Source organism: Theobroma cacao, chromosome 3 (genome assembly GCF_053813885.1).
Source record: "Theobroma cacao isolate CCN51 chromosome 3, ASM5381388v1, whole genome shotgun sequence".
Taxonomy (NCBI): Eukaryota; Viridiplantae; Streptophyta; class Magnoliopsida; order Malvales; family Malvaceae; genus Theobroma; species Theobroma cacao.
The window spans coordinates 4,210,969-4,232,315 of record NC_142641.1 but is presented as its reverse complement, the minus strand read 5'-3'; the positions used below and the strand labels follow the sequence as shown (position 1 = coordinate 4,232,315).

The following is a 21,347-nucleotide window of genomic DNA, read 5'->3' as shown; positions in this document are numbered from 1 at the left end:
TGGTATATGAGTGCAACTACAAATGCATTTCTTGCATCTTACCTTATATAGATTAAGGATTAAAATTAAACATAAAAGGCAATTCGCTCAAGGAAAGCACACACTATACATGGTTTGATTTCCATATTATCTTCAAATGCTTATCCTACATCGTTTATTTTGGCCCATGTTTTTTCTATATATATAACACCACCTAAACATTGGCTTTTGAATCAAAGTTGTGAATCTTAACACTACCAGGAGTAATCTCAAATCTTTGTAGGTTTTGCCTCTGAGTTTGTCATTTGCACATTACCATGGCAAACAATGCTAATGGCTTTTGGCGTCACGGTGATCAATTCTGTGGTTGCTTTTCCAAGGTTGGTCTTAGACGAGTCAAGAGACTGGTTTTCACAACTACTTGCATATTCTTTTTTTTCTTCCTTTTTACTAGTGCTTTGGTTCATTTGATGTATCTCGTAAGTTTTTCCTGAACTCTGCTTTCTCTACCATTATTTTCCATATATATCCATCAGCTCATGTTGGTACTCTTCTATTAGGTAAAATTTGAGAAAGATGAGTTTCATAATTATATCTAGAAGTGAATAAACGAAAAAAAAACACGTATTTATTATTAAAAAAAGATCAAATATAATTAATACCGTTATTTTTTTTAATATCATAAACTAATAATATTATTTAGACGCAACTAATACCAGTAATACCAATATTTAGATATTAGTAAAATATTTTTAGAATACAAAAACATGTTGAAAAAATACTAAAGCATGGAAACATTTCAAGAAAGTTTAAAGCGTGATATCACTGTCCTTAAGGATAATTTCTGCCCTTTCAAAGTACAAAACTCGATGCAAAAGGACTGTAGCAGTTATCCTTTAGGATTCAATAGACCCTTCCTTATTAGTTTGCACAAACTAGTAAGGGATAGCAGGAACAGCAAAAAGACTTTTCTAGAAAAAAAAAAAAACCCAGCGAAAAAGCAAAGAAAAAGAGAAAATATGGAGAGAAGCTTTAGAGGAGATGAGCGAACTTGTGGTGTGTTGAGAATGAACATGGAGGCTATATTTATAGAAAGAAATGGCTGAGAGAATCAAGAGAAAATCAAGATAAAATATTTTATAACGTTATAAATATCCTAAAAGAATCAAAGACTAAATCAAGATATAATATTTTGTCGAACGTTACAAAATATTTATAACAGTAGAATGTGAATCAAAGACTAATTCTTTCTTCACAATAAAACAACTAAGTTAAGGTAAGGCAAAAAAATTATAAAGAGAAACGGTTGAGAGAATCAATAGAAAATCAAGATAAAATATTTTATAACGTTATAAATATCTTAAAAGACTCAAAGACTAAATCAAGATATAATATTTTGTCTAACGTTACAAATATTTATAATGGCAGAATGTGAATAAAAGACTAATTCTTTCTTCATAGTAAAACGACAAAGCCAAGGTAAGGCAAAAAAATTATAGAGAGAAACGGCTGAGAGAATCAAGAGAAAATCAAGATAAAATATTTTGTAACATTATAAATATCTTAAAAGAATCAAAGACTAAATCAAGATAAAATATTATGTCTAACGTTACAAAATATTTATAATGGAAAAATGTGAATCAAAGACTAATTCTTTCTTCATAGTAAAAAGACTAAGTCAAGGTAAGGTAAAAAATAAAATTCACCACCAAAGTACAAAATATCACTTGGGCCTAGCCCACATATATACTCATGCGTAGGGGGGGAGAATCTATATTTTTTCAAGGCTTGGCCTAATCTCATGTGTGCGCATGAGCCCACTCTTTTTTCTTCCTTGCAACAAGCCCATTATGAGTTTTTATATATAAGGCACTCATCTCTCTTGTACCTTGGTAATGTGAGATGTTTAAACCTTATGAAATACACTATTTTTCCAACAAAAGACAATATAGATTCCTTAATTGTCACTTTGAAATGAATCCTCTTCATAAGCATTTGAATTGAATGCACCTTAAGTGCACATATTTTTTTCATATTAAATTAACAAAGGTAACTGCTTGTATTTCTACCAAACAAGAAGGGGAAAACATGGATGCGCCTCAACATTCTTCAAATAATGCATCCAGAGACTGACTCAATTAATAGTCTATGTCAGCATTATTAACTTATTGTTCAAACAATAAACTGAAGAAGAATGAAATTGGTACTAGATTGTATACATCAAAGGCATTAGATTTCCATATATCAAGTTCTGTTACTAGAAGATTATTGCAACAGCTTAACTTTTTTTTTTGTCTACTTTTTTCTCAGTCTATTATACAACGTAATCCATTTACCCAGATGATTTATTCCTCACGAAGTAGTACCACAAAGCAACTTCCAAGAATTAAAAATCCTTTAAATTGCTTTCACCCAAGATTATGATAAAAATACCCAAAAAATTACCCATCGGTATTTGAACCTGATGAGTTTTCAACCAAAACATGTCCCGACTACTTTCGGTGGATCCACAATAATTTACAACACTCGAAGAGTTCATGAATTACTTAAAACATGATTGAAAGAGGGAAATCGAGTGCGGAGCTTAGATTACAAATAGTCAATGGCGAGGTCAATATGGAAAAGTCTGGCAAACCTTATCAAACTAGAGATTTGTTTACGTTATGGGGTATTTGGAAGCTTCTAAGGTTTTACCTTGGAATGCTGCCAAATTTGGACCTTTTGTTCTTTACTAGAGACAAGACAATGATCAAGAAAAAGGACTACCAAGGACTTAATTCTACATCACCAGCACCGTTGTTCCATTACTATGAAGAGGAGAAAGCACTCGACATTGTGTTCCCTAACTGGACCTTTTGGGGATTGTAAGTGTTAATTGTAAAGGTTCTATCTTAACCTTGAAAAAATAATATTGTTGAGTGGTTATACCTTACCAAGTGAAAAGGTAGAAGGGTTAAGTTTAAGTCTTTGAAAAGACTGATTGTGAGGGTTATGCTTTGTTCTAGAAAAGCATTTTTGAGATAATGGATTCAAAACTCCTTAGTGATCCAAGGCCAACTAAAGATTTCTCCAAAATAACTCTCAAAATCAAAGTGTTCTTTCATTGACCTACTTGAGCCTTAAGCTTCCTTATTCTTTCCAGAGCCTTCAAACTGTTCTTGTATTCATTGTATTATTGGGCCTTCTAAAGGCATTTGAGCTTTCTTTTTCATCCTTATTGTATTGATTGTAAAGGTTTTATCTTAACCTTGAAAAGATAAGTGTTGTTGAATAGTTATACCTTATCAAGTGAAAAAGTAAAAAGGTTAAGTCTAAGCCTTTAAGAAAACTAATTGTGAGAGTTATGTTTTGTCTTAGAAAAGCATTTTTTAGATAGTGGATCCTAAATGCTTTAGTGATATAAGGCCAACTCAAGATTTCTCCAAAATTACTCTCAAAATCAAAATGCTCTTTCATTGAGTTACTAAAGCCTTAAGCTTCCTTATTCTTTCAAGAGCCTTCATAGTCTTCTTGAACTCATTATATTATTCAGTCTTGTAAAGGCACTTGAGTTTTCTTTTTCATCCTTATTATATTGATTGTAAAGGTTCTATCTTAACCTTTAAAGATAGTGTTGTTGAATGGTTATTCCTTACCAAGTGAAAAAGTAGAGGTTAAGTCTAGGCCTTTGAAAGACTGATTATGAGGGTTATGCTTTGTTCTAAAAAAGAATTTTTGAGATAGTGGATATTAAACTCCTTGGTGATCTAAAGGAGAAGACATAGGCAAAGAGGCTAGACCTCTGAAAAATCCTTATATTCTTTCTTTGCTCTCTAAAATTGCTTTTATTTTTATTTTTTCTCTAAATTTTTTTTGAAATACTTGAAAAAGAATTTCTACAACTTAGTTCATTATTTTTAAAGAAATTTTTCATTCTTACCTGGTTTAAAAAAAATAATACTTTACTCTTCAAGTTTGCAAGAATTTTTGAAAACCTTTAATTCACCCTTCTCTTGAAGTTATTCCTTTTGAGCTAACATTCTAATAGCAAAGGTTAGGAAATGGATGGTTTGAGACTTTGCTAAATAGTCATACTAATGTAAGCTCAAATAGAGAGATATTCTCTATAATGGATAGGAGGAAAAAGATTTTGACTATTATACAAACTTTAGAAAAAATTTATTGTCAAGCCCTACTCTATGATATACTTGTCATGTCATTCATGTGCTTGATAGAATGTATGCAAATGCCTCGAAAAATCATTAAAAGTCAATATTGTACCTAGTGGTACAATTAAGTTGATTAAAGCCTCGAACTAAGTCAAATAAAGATTTTAGAATGTATTTGAGAGTTATTGAACCTTAGAATGTCTTAATATGGTGATTCGAAGTTCAAGGATTTATTTAAAGTCCAATCGGGAATTTTCATAATGTAGGGGATAAATGGTCATTTTGCCATCTAAGGGTAAAATGGTCATTTTGTCACCTAAGGGCAAAATTGGAATGTTGGATGATATTTTGACTAAATTTGATTAATTAGAGTATTATTTGAATTTGAGAAGTGAAAAATTTCAATTTCAACATTTTTTCGAACATAGGGGCAAAACGGTCATTTTACGTGTCTACGGGGACGTAATTGAAATTTTTAAAATTTTACACCACCATAACACTTGCCAAGCCCATGAATTTCACCTATTATCATTTTATACTTTGGATAATTAAGAAATTACTTGTGGTGGTGAGCAAATACTTAATTGTTAAGTTATTAACCATGGACCAATTACATGGTGACATGTGGTGAATTTTAATCCTTTTATAATTCCCTTTAAAAACTAGCACACACTCCTCCCATTTCACTCTTCATGGCTGGCCAAAGCAAAGAACAAAGAGAAAAGAATAGAAACAACCCTAGAGAGGAAAATTCAAGAGAAATTTGTGGAATTTCAAAGAACAAAGCAATCAAAGGTAAAATTTTTCAATTTTAGCTTGTGATCTACCTTTCCCATGCTCTCTTTTTCATTTTCCATAGTTGAAACTCAAGATTTCATGAAGGAAAGTTTGCTGGCCGAACCCAGGGGGAGAGGTTTTGATCACGGGTTTTGTTACATTTTATGCTATATACGCGTTTTTAGTTGATTTGTGATAGTCGATGTGAAAAAAAAGCATGAAAACCACATGTTCTTCATTAAACCCTCCTTGGCCGAATTTACTAAAGGACACATTGATGAGAATCTTGTTATATCTCATGTTATTTAGCTTGTATTTGATGAATTGTGGTGCCGGATATTGAAAACGGTTATGAAAACGTATGGTTCATTTAGAAAACGATTTGAACAATAATGAGAAAATCATAGTAAATGGACTTGGATTTGATTCCTAATGATATAGATGGATTTATTAGACTGTGTTGACACTGATTAGCAAGTTAGTCCGAAATCGGAATGAATTTCGGTTACAATGAATTAAGTTACAATCAAGCTTGTTGAGGTACTTTGGTGTATTTGAAATATTAGAAGTGTAATGAATATATTTGAAGTTGAATCGGATGTTTTAGCTGATTCAATAGTGTATAGTTCAAGTTAGGTCGAATACAAATTCAATTCGATCATAATTGAACCCACGTAGAACACCGTCTTTAAGTGATTATTTGGATAATTCTCATTCAATGTCATGCATTCATATAGAGCCTGAAATAGTTTTATAACAGTTTGGCACAAATATATTGAATTACGTGTCGTGTATTATGTGTAGGTGGTGAGCTCTCTGATAAGGGTAAAGATATTGTACCCGAGGATCAAGAATAGGAGTACTCCAAAGTCCTGCTATTGTGAGTAACAAACTTTCATCTTAACTATCTAAAGTTATTTATACTCGTTTTTATGTTTTAAAGAATAATGAGTTTAAGCGGTAAATTATTATGTTTTAAAATTGAAGTGTTGGTTAAATGAAATGAGTTTTATAACTTATTTTGAAATTGAATACTAGTTTTGAAAATTGAGTAAGTAGAGACTATATACTCGTGTTTTGATATATGGTTTGAATTGGTGGCTTATGACAATGTGATGGCATGAATGGCTAGATTTGTGTTTTGTGTGGAATATATAAATTATTTTGCTTTGTCGTGACACAGGCTGGGTAATATCATATTAGCCATGTCATATTGCCGAAATTTTTATTGATTTGGTGGGATAATTGATTAGATTACTGCAGCGGGTGGGTTTTCATGGACCAGCCTATAGAGGGGCACGGTAAACCCCGTTGTATTTTACCTTAGTATGAAAGTCGCGAAAGGTATCTCCTAAGGTAACGTTAGAGTTCACTTCACGTCGAACCACCACGTGAGAGTGAAACTCAGCCAACACCAAGGAATGGTTGTGCTTTTAAATGTTAAAAAAAATGAGTTTTATACTCATATGTTATTTTAACAGTCTTGACGGACTCGGTTGGATTCCTCGGCGCAAGGTGTCATCGAGTGTAAGTTTTTGGCACGAGCCAAGTTTTTACGAGAATCATAAGCCTTGTTGATTTTTATGAAATGAAATTGATTTATATGAAATGAAATGAGATTCGATGTTATGAATCATATTATGATGAGATATTTTAAATTGTCTCCATTTACTCGGCTTTAGATGTTTTAGATGAAATTTGCTTACTCACTGGGTTTATAAGAACTCACCCCTTCTTTTCACTCATTTCAAGCTCAGGGCAGTCTGTAGACCGCTGATTATGTCGAGGGTTTGCTTTTGGGTTTGCACCCTTAGAAATCGCAAGTCTATAGTCTTGTACATATATGTTTATTTTAGGGGCCCACATGTCATTGTAGAATATTTTGTATACCTGGCTACGTGTGCCACTGTATGTACGAATTTATTTTGCTTTTACGCTACAAAAATTATTTACGCAAAGTTCTATAAATATTGTTTTATAAGAAAATAGAATATTTTATTTAATATTTTTATTTAATTTGAATAGCTATAATTTCACTTTAAATTGATGAATTAGACAACGAAATTTATTTTTAGACATGAAATGGATGTTTATTACTCGTATATCATATTTTTACCAAGATTCGAAAATTTTGGATAAAATGACCAAAATGCCCTTGTATAGTAGAAATTACTTTTTGATTGTTTTTGATTTGAAATTAGTCTATATTTCTTTAAAATATGATATTTAGTAACTATTGTTCACAGGGGAGATGTAAAACTGATGCGAGAGCCTTGCGAAATTTCGATTGACATTCTAGGTAATGAATGTCTATCGAGACATCACGGTGGATGTCACGGGTTCGAAGGGAGTATTGGGTCATGACATTTCAATTGGTATTAGAGCTTTTGGTTTTAAAGTTATTTTTAAAAAAATTACAATGTCAGTGTGACCCCAAGTTAGGTTAGATTAAGTCGAATACATGCATCTGCATATAGAACCTGAAGTTGTCTAAACTTGTTCTGGTTCTTTTTATAAATTATTATGCCTCCTCAAAGTGGACTTCCACCTCTCACTAGATCAGTCGAGAGAGGAAGAGGCATGAGTCCGACCCAATGTAGTGACAGATACCATGTCTGTATTTGACAGAGATGCTTATGTCTTAATGGATTCTAGTTTAGATAGATCTTATGTGAACATGACATTCGCATCCTTTTCTGATAGGAACCTGTCACTTTTAGAGGAGGTAATTGTAGTTCATACCCCTCTAGGAGAGCAGTTGGTTAGAAACACCTGTTATAGAGACTGTGGATAAGAGTTGGTGAGGAAGAATTCAGGGTTGACTTAATTCCCCTAGAAATTTGAGATTTTGATTTGATATTGGGTATGGATTGGTTGACTGCACATCGAATGAATGTAAATTGTTTCAGGAAGGAAGTTGTACTTCAGAATTCTGAAGGAGTAAAAGTTGTATTTGCAGGGGAACGTCGAGTATTACCATCCTATGTAATCTCGGCTATCAAAGCTTTGAAACTAGTGCAGAAATGGTATCCTGCTTATTTAGCACATGTGATTGATACATCAAAGGGGGAACCTAAGTTAAAGGATGTCCCAATAGTAAATGAGTTCTCTGATGTGTTTTTGGATGAATTACCAAGACTACCTCTTGATCGAGAACTCGAATTCTCTATTGATCTACTTTAAGGATGGGCTTGAATTTTACAATGCTTAGTGTGGAGCCAAAGGATTAAAGGACTAGATATGGATTTAGTTGTTTGAAATTAAATGCTTTAAAAGGTTGATTCTAGTCTAAATACTATATGGAGATTTATATTGGAGCTTGATATACAAATTATTGTAAGGATCAATTTAAAAGTCTACTTGGATTAGTATGCAAACTATGGTGCAAATGATTAGTCTTAAATTTGATTTCTTCAAAGGTAACGGATTCAAAAAATGTTGATTTTCAAATATGCTCTAAAAGGAAGTTTCTACATCCTAAGCTTAAGAAACTTTGATCTTATGACCGCAAAGGTGAGATGCAATAATTAAGTGGTGTATAATTTGAAATATGTCGAAATTGAGGAAAGTAAGTAGGGATTCTTACCTGTGGTAATGGATGTTGACAAGTGTTAAAGAATGAGATGAATTTGAAAGTATTGGCTTGGTCTATTATATGTGATAAGCACAAGAGAATATAATGGTTATGGAAATTGCGACGTAAGCTTGGAGGAAAACCAAACAGTTAAGGATGATTAATATAGTAACCTTAAATTTAGACAAATAGTGTTGATTAAGTAAACTTAAGCAGCCACCATGCCGCCGTGCTAGAAACACCTCATATTTGGGACGTAGGAATAAGAGGTGAAAGACGGGAAGTTGAACTTACGAGTTGAATTAAGGTCATTGGACTTGATGTTAAGCTTCGTTAATTGGAGTTTTAAGGTTTTTGAAGGTATTGATATCAATGAATTGAAAAGTTTCTTCGTTGACTTATATATTGGCAATGTATAAGAGTTTTGAAACGAATAGTGTCACGACCCGGAACTCCCATCGAGCCCGTGACAACCGCCGCGAAGCCTCGATAGACATTCTTCCCCCGAACGCCTTTCGAGACCTCGCAAGGCTTTTGTACCAGTTTTTCCATTCCTCTCTCTTTTTTTCCTTTTCTTTTTTTTTTTGAATAATAAAATAAACTAAAAATATAAATTAAAATAATCTATTTTAATGTAAAACAATATATATATATATGTATATTTTTGAAACATAAAAAAAATTAATTTTATGCACATAAAAACAAAATAAATTTATACATACTATAATATAGAAAACTAGAGTATGCAATTTAAATTACAATGACACGTGAGCCCCCAAATAACTGAGAAGGTTTAAGTCTATAACCTTGCTTTCTAGGATGCAACTCCGAAATTTACTTCTCGATGCAATTGACAGTCTACTGCCTATTCTGAGCCTGAAAAATGTATAGGAAGAAGGGGTGAGATTATAAAATCCCAGTGAGTAGACAGATATCATCAAAATAATCTAAAGCCGAGTAATAGGAGACAATTAAAATAATTCATCTCAACCCATATAAATAATTGGATTTCATCTAATTACTCAACATGGCTTATGCACTTTTGAAAAACTTGGCCCTTGCCAAAAATCCATTCTCGGGGATACCTCACGAAAGCATCTTACCGAGACCGCCAAGGCTGTTTATTGTCACACACACAAACACATTTCACCTCTGACAACACAGCCGTTCCTTGGCGTTGGCTGAGTCCCACTTTCACGTGGTGGCCAGCGTGAAGTGTACTCAAATCCTACCTCGGGAGTTATCCTACGCGCCTCTCCAATCGAGGTAAGCTCAATAATTGGGAACCGTGCCCCTCTAATTAGGCTGGCCCACGGAACCCCCGTCACTGCAGTGTCCACTTTATAATCCACCAACCAATAAAATCACCATAGTATGACATGGCTCACTTAACACATTCAAGGCAAATCAAAGCAGTTCACATATTCTTTAAATCATAAAAAAATAACCAGTCATACCCACATTTATCATAAGCCATTTAATGTAAAATCATGGATAAACAACACAATCATAGTATAGGTCTCCAATTACTCTATTTTTTAAATCATTATTAAATTTTCAAAAATTTTATAAAACTATTTTATAAAATCTCATTTTCTCATAAAACACAATAATTTTCCAATTAAACCATTTTTCCATAAAATCACACAATTAAATAAATCTACTCTAGATAATTAAGACGATAGTAAGTTTACTCACTGTAATAGGAGTACATATACTCTTATTCTCGATCCTCCGGTGTAGTCTTTTACCCGTATCAGATAGCTCACCACCTATCCACAATACATGACACAAAAAATTCAATAATTTGTGTCAAATCAATATATATTATTTCAGGCTCTTATCCATGCATATGCACTAGATAGGGTGTGAAATGTTTGGGCATTCGTTTAATCACAGTGTCCGACCTAACTTGCCTATATACGGTGTAAATTTCTAAAATCTCCAATTCAACTCCAATTCCATCCATTTCAATTTCAATTATCCAATTATATCCACAATACCTCAATGACTGTGAATGTGGTCCAATTTATCAGTTCGGATCACAAATTACGCTTTTACCCCTAGTGGGTAGAAATTTTAATTTTTTTGCACCAAAAATTCCCATTTAATTTCCAACCTCATAATTCATCATTTTTCCATCTAATTCTCTTAAAATAAAGTCAACCTCATCCTCACACACCATTGGCTAGATTCGACCTAGAGAAATTCATGGAGAAAATGAATATTTTTCTTGTTGTTTTACTCATAAACATGTTAAACTAATACTAAACACTAACATAGTTCAAAATCAAATTAATCTAACAACTTTCTCTCTCTAAACCCATATCATCAGATTTGAATCCATCATCAAAACACATAATTTAACCATAGAAAATAAGGAGAATTGCATGGAAATGATAAATCTTAAGCTAAGCTTGAAAAATCATACCTTTAAACACTTGATTCCTTGAAAAATCACACTTTTTCTTTGAATTTTCTCACTCTAGGGTTTGTTCTTATTTCTCTCTCTCTCCTGCTGGTTTTGGCTGACCCTCCCAATGAATAATTCTGGAATTTTCAAGCCTTTTAATAGGCTTAATAAAATATTATTATTTTATTTACCTTTTGAATATTTTATTATTTTTTTTTCTAGCCCTCTTTTTGACTTTCTTTTTCTACCACTCAATCCTCTTCACTTATCCATGTCTTCCATGAAATTTCTAGACTTTTCCAAAGTTTTGGTGGGGTAAATTTTTAAAAATTACACTTTTACCCCCGTAAAGTGAAAAATTACATTTTTGCCCCAAAAACTGAAAAATTGCCCATAGGCATATTTTTCATCCCTTATACTCATACCATTCTCCAATTTGTCAAATGTGATCTAAATTCTCTCAAAATCTCAAAATTTATCCGTGAGTGAAAAAATTACGATTTTGCCCCTAGATAGTGAAAACTTCGATTTGACTCCGAATTGATCCTCGAACTCCGAATTACCATTTTGAGTCATCCCTGAACTGTGAAACTCTTAATTTCACCTTAAAATTCCTATTTGAACTAGTTCGAGGCTTAATCGACTCAGTGGTACCATTAAGGGCAATATCGTCTTTTAACAATTTCTCAAACTTCCTAAATATACAAACATTCTATCGAGTATGTAAATGACATTATAATTATTTTACAAAGCAGGGTTTGACAAATAGACCGAACAACAAGTGTCAAGAATAATGGTTAGTAGTGCTTTAAAATATTTTATATATATGATAAGGAAATGTGGAACTTGGAATTGTCAAGGAGCTTAGTGGTTAAAGCATAAGTTATGAGGTCGCTCGATGTGAGGTTGAAATTAGATATTGGCGATGATGTCGAAGGATACCTCAGTAAAATCTATATTAAGTTTATAAATATCAGAGTTGATTGTGCAGATGCAGAAGAGAACGTATGAGTATATTGGTGTAAAGAAATAGTACAAGATGATTAAAGGTAATCTTGATAATGAAGTTAGTTAATGAAAATTTCCTAACGAGGGAAACTAGTTTTCAAAATATAAGAAATGCACACGACTTCAATGAATTTAAATCTTAAGTGACTAACTAATATTGTCAAGCCCGACCTTATAAAATACTTTCCATGTCATTCATATGATTGACAATATGCTTGCATACTTGGAAAGCTCTGAAAGAAAAATCGTTAAAAGACGACAATGTACCAAATGGTACAATTAAGTTAATTTAAGTCTCGAACTAGATCAAATAGAGAATTTAAAATGAAATTAAGAATATTAAAGTCCCAGAATGGTTTAATATGATGATTTGGAGTTCGAGGATCAATTTGAAGTCAAACTAGAATTTTTACTGTCCAGGGGCAAAATGGTCATTTGCCACCCAAGGACACAATGGGAATTTTTAGAAAAGAATTTTTTTAGCCCCATTTGACTTATTGGAGTATGATTTGAGTATTGGAGTATAATTTGAGGGTTTGGCAGTGAAAAAGTTTAATTCCAGTGATTTCTAGAGTGTAGGGGCAAAATCGTAATTTTGCCACCCGCAGACAAAATTTGAGATTTTGAGAGAATTTAGATCAAATTTGACAAATTGGAGAATGGTATGAGTATAAGGGATGAAAAATATGTCTATGGGCAATTTTTCAATTTTTGGGGCAAAAATGTAATTTTTGACTTTTACGGGGGTAAAAGTGTAAATTTCAAAAATTACTCCACCAAGACTTTGGATAAGTCTGAGAATTTTACCTAAGCTATGGATATGTGGGACAAGTGTATGGTGAAAATTTGGAAATAAATGGATGGCTAGAATTTAAGGAATTAATAAAACATTAAAAAAATGAATAAAATAATATTATATTATTTTAGCCTTTAAAAAGGTGAAAATTCCGGAATTCTCATCTTCTTCAGCTGTCCAAACCAGGGGAGAAAAGGGAAAAAAAAAAAACAAGAATCCTACCTGAAAAATTTGGGGAAAATCAAGAGAAATCAAGAAATCAAGCATTAAAAAGGTAAATTTCATTGATTTTCCTTGTGATTTTCACTACCCATGCATTTTTTTCTCATTTCCATGCAAAATTAGAAAGTGGGTATGGACACCCATGCTGGCCAAACCTCCATGGATGAGTTTTGAGCTTGATTTTTGGTTGATTTTAATTGAATTAAGTGATTTTAGTTAAGTTATATTGAAATATAGCAAAAATAAGCTAGAAATATAATTTTCTCCCATTGAAACCCATTATGCTGAATTTTCTAGGGGAATATTGGCTGCTGATCTTGATGGTTATTTGAGGAATTATGATGAATAATGATGAATTATGAGCCTAGAAAAATAATGGAAATTTTCGGAGCAAAAATACAATTTTTTACCCACTAGGGGTATTTTCGTAATTTATTATCGGGACTGATAATTTGCACCACACTGAGGGACATTAAGTCAATTTGGGTGCAATTGAGGTATAGAAATTGAAAAAAATTAATTTGGAGTTTAAACGGACGCGTATATCAATTTATCGGGTAAAAGACCGAAATAGGCTAACACCGCATTTAGGCAAAAATTTAGACATTTTTGCATTCCATATCAAGCATTAGTAGTCTAAATTAGTTTAATTTCAATTTAGTACCAATGTGGTGAATTTCTCGATTTTGTACTGTGTCAAGGTGGTGAGTCCTCTAATAAAGGCAAGGAAATTGCACCCGAGGATCAATAGTCTGAGTATTTCGAAAATCCTCACTCTAGACACGGTGAGTAACCTTACCATCATTTTAATTATCTAAAGTATGTTTTTATTCGGTTTTGGTGAATTTTATGAAAATGAGTTCAAATGGTAAATTTTTATGTTTTGTAAACAAAATGAGTTTAAATGAAAATATTTTATAAATTGTCTTGAAACGAAATAACGATTTTGAAAAATAGAGTAATTGGAGACCACTGATATGTTGTAAATTTAAAATTGAATTAATGGCTTATGTTATTGTATTGGCATGACTGGCTGGGCTGTGTTTTTATGAATTATATGAATTGCTTTATTTTACCCTTGCAGGCTGGGTAGTAATATATTAGCCCTGTCATGCTGTCAAAATTTTATTGTATGGTGGGTTTGACCTGCTGCAGTGGGCTGGATTCTGTGGACTAGCCTATTAGAGGGGCACGGAATCCTGTTATATTTTTACCTCGGTTGGAGAGGCGAGTAGGGTAACTCCCGAGGTATAACTTTTAGAGTTCACTTCACGCCAAACCACCTCGTGAAGGGGAACTCGGCCAACGTCAAGGAATGGCTATGTTTTCAAAATAAAAACATGACTTTCTAATAGCCTTGGCGGACTCAGTTGGGATAGCCCTCGGCCAAGGTATCCCAAATAATTGAGTATGATAATAATTTTTGGCATGAGCCAAGCTTTTTAAGAAATTCATAAGCCATACTGATTACTTGCTTTAAATAAATTGATTTCATTTGGTTGAAATAAGTTGAAAGATGATAAATTACAGTTTGATGAAATGTTTTAATAGTCTCCTTTTACTCGACTTTAGATATTTTGAGTGATGTTTGTTTACTCACTGGGATTTTATAATCTCACCACCCTTATTTCCACCCATTTCAGGTTCAGAATAGATTGTAGATAACTGATATCGGCAAGGATTACAGTTGAACTTGCCACATCCAAAGACTGTAGGTTCATTTCTTTTGATACTTTTGATCATTCGTGGGCCCACGTGTCACTGTAAATTAAATTCTATACTTTGGTTATCTGTATTACGGTATGTAAGAATTTATTTTGCTTTTACGCTATAAAAATTATTTATGCAGTGTTCTTAAAATATCGTTTTATGTGAAAATTGAATATTTTATTGAATATTTTTATTTTATTATAACAGTCATAATTCCATTTTAAACGAATGTTTTAGACATCCAAAATTATTTTTGATTAAGAAATATGTGTTTTCCACTTACATACTATATTTTTAGATGATTTTTGAGATTTTTGGGATAAATGACAAAAATACCCCTGTGAGACGGAAATTATTATTTCATTTGTTTAAGTTGGAAACAGTTTAAAATCTTTTAAAATGTGGTATTTGGAAACAGCTACCCACAGGGGAAATGAGAAGCTGATATTAAAGCCTTGCGGGGTCTCGGTTGACATTCTGGGTAATGAATGTAAATTGAGACGTCGCGGCGGTTGTCACGGGCTCGATGGGAGTTCCGGGTTGTGACAAATATGGAAATGAATAAAGACGTATATGATGGAAGTGTACAAGGTAAATGAGAAACGAAGATGACTTTTAGGAATTGTCATATTGCATAAGATACAAGGATGAGTTAAAGAAAACCTTTGAAGGATCAATAATATCGTAAAGCATAAGTGGATACCGGATTGTGATTGGATGAAAATGATATTTAATGATTGAAATGTGGTTAGTGACATTGTGATGCAAGGATGCGTGGTATGATGGAGCTTATACATAGGATTGAGAATGATAAGAAAAGAATATAAGTATGTAAATTATGTGAAGTTATGCATAGGCACAATGAGAATCCGTATGAATTACATAAGAAACAATTTATGGTGGGATGTAAATTAAATGGTAACGCAAACATCCAAAAAGGTAATTTGGAGTTGATTATGCCCTAATATTCATGGATTAAACTTGACCTATGGGAATAAAATAGAAAAGTAAAACGGGGAAACATGTGCTATGAGAATATGATATTGAACCTTAGTTATGGATTAGAATGAATAGAGGCAATTTAGTTCGAACGTAGTTAACGAGGGTCCTTATCGATAGTGATGGATGATGGCACGTAAATGTATATGGACATACATATATATATATATATATATATATATATATATATATATATATATAGAGAGAGAGAGAGATGATTATGTGATCAACTAAAGTGAAGAATTATTCATGGTAATTTGAGTTTTAAATTCGACGTGTTTAATGAGCTGTATAATTGATACGATGATGAAAGTTATTGATGGCTGGGTATGAAACGAGACATAGTCGAGTTTGTGATGAAATGTCTCACATGCCAACAAATCAAGACGGAACATCAAAAACCATCGGGTACTCTTCAACTTCTACCTATCCCTGAATGGAAGTGGGAACACGTGACTATGGACTTTGTATTGGATTTACCACGGACGCAGAGTGGGAAGGATGATATTTGGGTGATTGTGGGTAGATTGACTAAGTCCGCCCATTTTTTAGCTATTGATAGCACGTATTCCATTGAGAAACTGGCTAAGCTTTATATATATGAGATAGTGAGATTACATGGAGTTCCAGTTTCTATCGTGTCAGATCGAGACCCTCGATTCACTTTTTGATTCTGACCTAAATTCCAGGAAGCTCTCAGGACAAAGTTGAGATTTAGTACTACCTTTCATCCACAGACAAATGGTCAGTCTCAAAGGACCATTCAGACTTTGGAAGATATGCTATAGACTTGTATCATTGACTTTACTGGGAGTTGGGACAGACACTTGCCGTTGGTGGAGTTCGCGTATAATAACAGTTTTCAGTCTAGTATCAGGATGGTCCCATACGAGGCTTTGTATGGAAGAAAGTGCCGAACTCCACTCTATTGGGATGAAGTGGGTGATAGGAAATTATTTAATATAGAGTTGATTGATCTGACTAATGACAAGATCAAGGTTATTCGAGAATAATTAAAGACAGCTCAAGACAGGCAGAAAAGTTACTCGGATAGACGGAGAAAAGATTTCGAATTTGAAGTTGATGATAGAGTTTTTCTTAAGGTCTCTCCTTGGAAAGGTAATAATTTGAATACTTTAAGGTATTAAGTCTTATTTGATTAAATTATTGTAGTAAATTGTGGTATCTTGTTGGATAATGAAAGATGTGATCCGATTCGCAAAGCGAGAAAAGCTCAATCCGAGATACATTGGACCCTTTCGTATTATTGAAAGGATTGGGCCAGTGGCACATAGGCTAGAGTTAACCCCCAGAGTTGGATCGGATTCACAATGTCTTCCACGTCTCAATGTTGAAGAAGTATATACCTGATCCCTCCCATATCCTTGAGGCACCTCCGATTGAGTTGCAAAAGGATTTAAAGTTCGAGGTGCAACCTGTACATATTCTAGACCGAAAGGATCGAGAGTTGAGAAATAAGAGCATCCCAATGGTTAAGGTGTTATGGAAGAATGCTCGGATGAAGGAGATGACGTGGGAAGTTAAGTACTAGATGAGAAACCAATACCCGCATCTTTTCTCCGAGTCCGGTAAATGAAATTTTGAGGTCAAAATTTTATTTTAAGGAGGGTAGTGCTGTCAAGCCTTACTCTATGATATACTTATCATGTTATTCATGTGCTTGATAGAATGTATGCAGATGCCTCAAAAAATTGTTAAAAGTCGGTATTGTACCTAATGGTACAATTAAGTTTATTAAAGCCTCGAACTAGGTCAAATAAAGATTTTAAGATGTATTTGAGAGTTATTGAACCTTAGAATGTCTTAATATGGTGATTCAGAGTTCGAGGATTGATTTGGAGTCTAATCGGGAATTTTCATAACGTAGGGGCAAAATTGGAATGTTGGATGATATTTTGACTAAATTTGATTAATTAGAGCATTATTTGAATTTGAGAAGTGAAAAATTTCAATTTCGATATTTTTTCGAACATAGGGGCAAAACGGTCATTTTACGTATCCACGGGGACGTAATTGAAATTTTTAGAATTTTACACCACCATAACACTTATCAAGCCCATGAATTTCACCTATTATCATTTTATACTTTGGCTAATTAAGAAATTACATGTGGTGGTGAGCAAATACTTAATTGTTAAGTTATTAACCATGGACCAATTACATAGTGACACGTGGTGAATTTTAATCCTTTTATAATATCCTTTAAAAACCAGCACACACTCCTCCCATTTCACTCTTCATGGCCAGTCAAAGCAAAGAATAAAGAGAAAAGAATAGAAACAAACCCTAAAAAGGAAAATTCAAGAGAAATTTGTGGAATTTCAAAGAACAAAGCAATCAAAGCTAAACTTTTTCAATTTTAGCTTGTGATCTACCTTTCCCATGCTCTCTTTTTCATTTTTCGTAGTTGAAACTCAAGATTTCATGAAGGAAAGTTTGTTGGCCGAACCTAGGGGGAGAGGTTTTGTTCACAGGTTTTGTTAGATTTCATGCTATATACGCATTTTTAGTTGTTTTGTGATAGTTGGTGTGAAAAACAAGCATGAAAACCACATGTTCTTCATCAAACCCTCCTTGGTTGAATTTACTAAAGGACACATTGATGATGAATCTTGTTAAATCTCATGTTATTTAGCTTGTATTTGATGAATTGTGGTGCCAGATATTGAAAACGGTTATGGAAACGTTTGGTTCCTTTAATAAACGATTTGAACAATAATGAGAAAATCATAGTAAATGGACTTGGATTTGATTCCTAATGATATAGATGGATTTATTAGATTGTGTTGACACTGATTAGCAAGTTAGTTCGAAATCGGAATAAATTTCGGTTACAATGAATTAAGTTACAATCAAGCTTATTGAGGTACTTTCGTGTACTTGGAATATTGGAAGTGTAATGAATATATTTGAAGTTGAATCGGATGTTTTGGTTAATTCAACAGTGTATAGTTCGAGTTAGGTCGAATACAAATTCAGTCCGATCATAATTGAATCCACGTAGAACACCGTCTTTAAGTGATTATTTGGACATTTCTCATTTAATGTCATGCATTCATATAGAGCTTGAAATAGTTTTATAACAGTTTAGGACAAATATATTGAATTACGTGTCGTGTATTATGTATAGGTGGTGAGCCCTCTGATAAAGGTAAAGATATTGTACCCGAGGACCAAGAATAGGAGTACTCCAAACTCCTGCTATTGTGAGTAACAAATTTTCATCTTAACTATCTAAAGCTATTTCTACTCGTTTTTATGTTTTAAAGAATACTGAGTTTAAATGGTAAATTATTATGTTTTAAAATTGAAGTGTTGGTTAAATGAAATGAGTTTTATAACTTGTTTTGAAATTGAATACTGGTTTTGGAAATTGAGTAAGTGGAGACTTTATACTCGTGTTTTGATATATGGTTTGAATTGGTGGCTTATGACAATGTGATAGCATGAATGGCTAGATTTGTGTTTTGTGTGGAATATATAAATTATTTTGTTTTACCGTGACACAGGCTGGGTAATATCATATTGTCGAAATTTTTATTGATTTGATGGGATAATTGATTAGCTTACTGCAGTGGGTGGGTTTTCGTGGATCAGCCTATTAGAGGGGCACGGTAAACCCCATTATATTTTACCTTAGTATGAGAGGCGCGGAGGGTATCTCCTAAGGTAACGTTAGAGTTCACTTCACGCCGAACCACCACGTCAAGGTGAAACTCAACCAACGCCAAGGAATGGCTATGCTTTTAAATGTTAAAAAAAATGAATTTTATACTTATATGTTATTTTAACAACCTTGACGGAGTCGGTTGCATGTCTCGGCGCAAGGTGTCACCGAGTGCAAGTTTTTGGCACGAGCTAAGTTTTTACGAGAATCATAAGCCTTGTTGATTTTTATGAAATGAAATTGATTTATGAAATGAAATGAGATTCGATGTTATGAATCATATTATGATGAGATATTTTAAATTATCTCTATTTACTCGGCTTTAGATGTTTTAGATGAAATTTGCTTACTCACTAGGTTTATAAAAACTCACCCCTTCTTTTCACCCATTTCAGGCTCAGGGCAGTCTGTAGACCGCTGATTATGTTGAGGGTTTGCTTTTGGGTTTACACCCTCAGAAATCGCAGGTCTATAGTCTTGTACATATATGTTTATTTTGAGGGCCCACATGTCATTGTAGAATATTTTGTATACTTGACTGCGTGTGCCACTATATGTATGAATTTATTTTGTTTTTACACTACAAAAATTATTTACGTAGAGTTCTATAAATATTGTTTTATAAAAAAATAAAATATTTTATTTAATATTTTTATTTAATTTGAATAGCTATAATTTCACTTTAAATTGATGAATTAGACAACGAAACTTATTTTTAGACATGAAATGGATGTTTATTACTCGTATATCATATTTTTACCAAGATTCAAAAATTTTGGATCAAATGACCAAAATACCCCTATGTAGTAGAAAGTACTTTTTGATTCTTTTTTATTTGAAATTAGTCTATATTTCTTTAAAACATGATATTTAGTAACTATTGCTCACAAGGGAGATGTAAAACTAATGTGAGAGCCTTGCGAGGTTTCAGTTGACATTTCGAGTAATGAATGTCTATCGAGACATCGCGACGGATGTCACGGGCTCGAAGGAAGTACCAGGTCGTGACATTTATAATTTAAACTAGTTACTAGTGCCTCCAAGAATGAGTGCTCTAAAACAATTGGCTTCAAATGGATGTTGAATGAAGGATTGATAGATCACCATAAAGAAATAGTAGAATACTTCAATCATTGGGCATATTTCTCTTCCAAAGAAATTTGCTTCGAAGGATGGTTTCAGTGCTTAGGAATTCGTATGATCGCTATGCTAAGCTATTAAATGGAACCCACAAGTCTCATGTTCATCCATAGGAAAATGCTACTACTGTTCAAGTTACAAGCCAATAATTAATTCTACATCATTAATAAGTGATCTTAAAGAAGTAGAGGTGGCTGCTATCAAGGCTTTAGAATACTTCAATAGTACCCATCACATGGTTTTGTACTATGAGGATCTTGTCATAAATCATACAAACTTAAAAGATGTTCAGGAGTTTTTGGGCCTTCCGTAGATGGAATTAACTAGTCGCCAGGTTTAAATACACAAAAGTTCATTATTTAATTTGTGAAGAACTGGGATGATGTAAACAAGCCACTAAATGGAACAAAATATGAGTTTCTTTTGTGCTGACTATTAAGAATGACTACATTATTAACAAAAATGGTGTGGATGCCATCTTTAGCTAATTTTTATTATTGAAGTTGACTAAACATGCACTTTGTTTCAAAATTTTCGCTATCATGAAGGAATGATACTCTCCATGCTGGCAACACCCGAGGTGATCAACACACCATTGATGCAGGTGATAAGTGTTGCATTGAGCCACGTACCATTCTTTCTCTTGATTTATTTCTATTGATCATATAGACAACTTGTATATTGTCAGCTAATGAAAATTTAGGTGAATCAATTGTTCAAAAAAAAGAAAGAGAGGGTTTTACTCACCTTGTAATGATAAATCCAACAATAGTCTTTGATTGTTTATTCTTCAAGTTACTCTTGAAAATCCCCAAGTCCTACACAAAAGTATGCTTGTGAAATTCTTTTATTAGCTTTGGGTTTTGTTCACTAATAGAAGTGGCTACTATGTT

At 33.1% G+C, this 21,347-nt stretch overlaps 1 long non-coding RNA gene and 1 pseudogene across 1 annotated transcript; both read left to right on the top strand.

Annotated features, from left to right (window-relative positions):
- Positions 1 to 296: 296 nt before the first annotated feature.
- On the top strand, positions 297 to 20,886 carry LOC108661116 (uncharacterized; annotated as a pseudogene).
- Positions 12,887 to 14,777, top strand: LOC148763489 (uncharacterized). The gene is made up of 3 exons (XR_016025393.1): positions 12,887 to 12,969; positions 13,619 to 13,702; positions 14,561 to 14,777. It is a non-coding gene; the product is annotated as an uncharacterized LOC148763489 (long non-coding RNA).
- Positions 20,887 to 21,347: the final 461 nt, after the last annotated feature.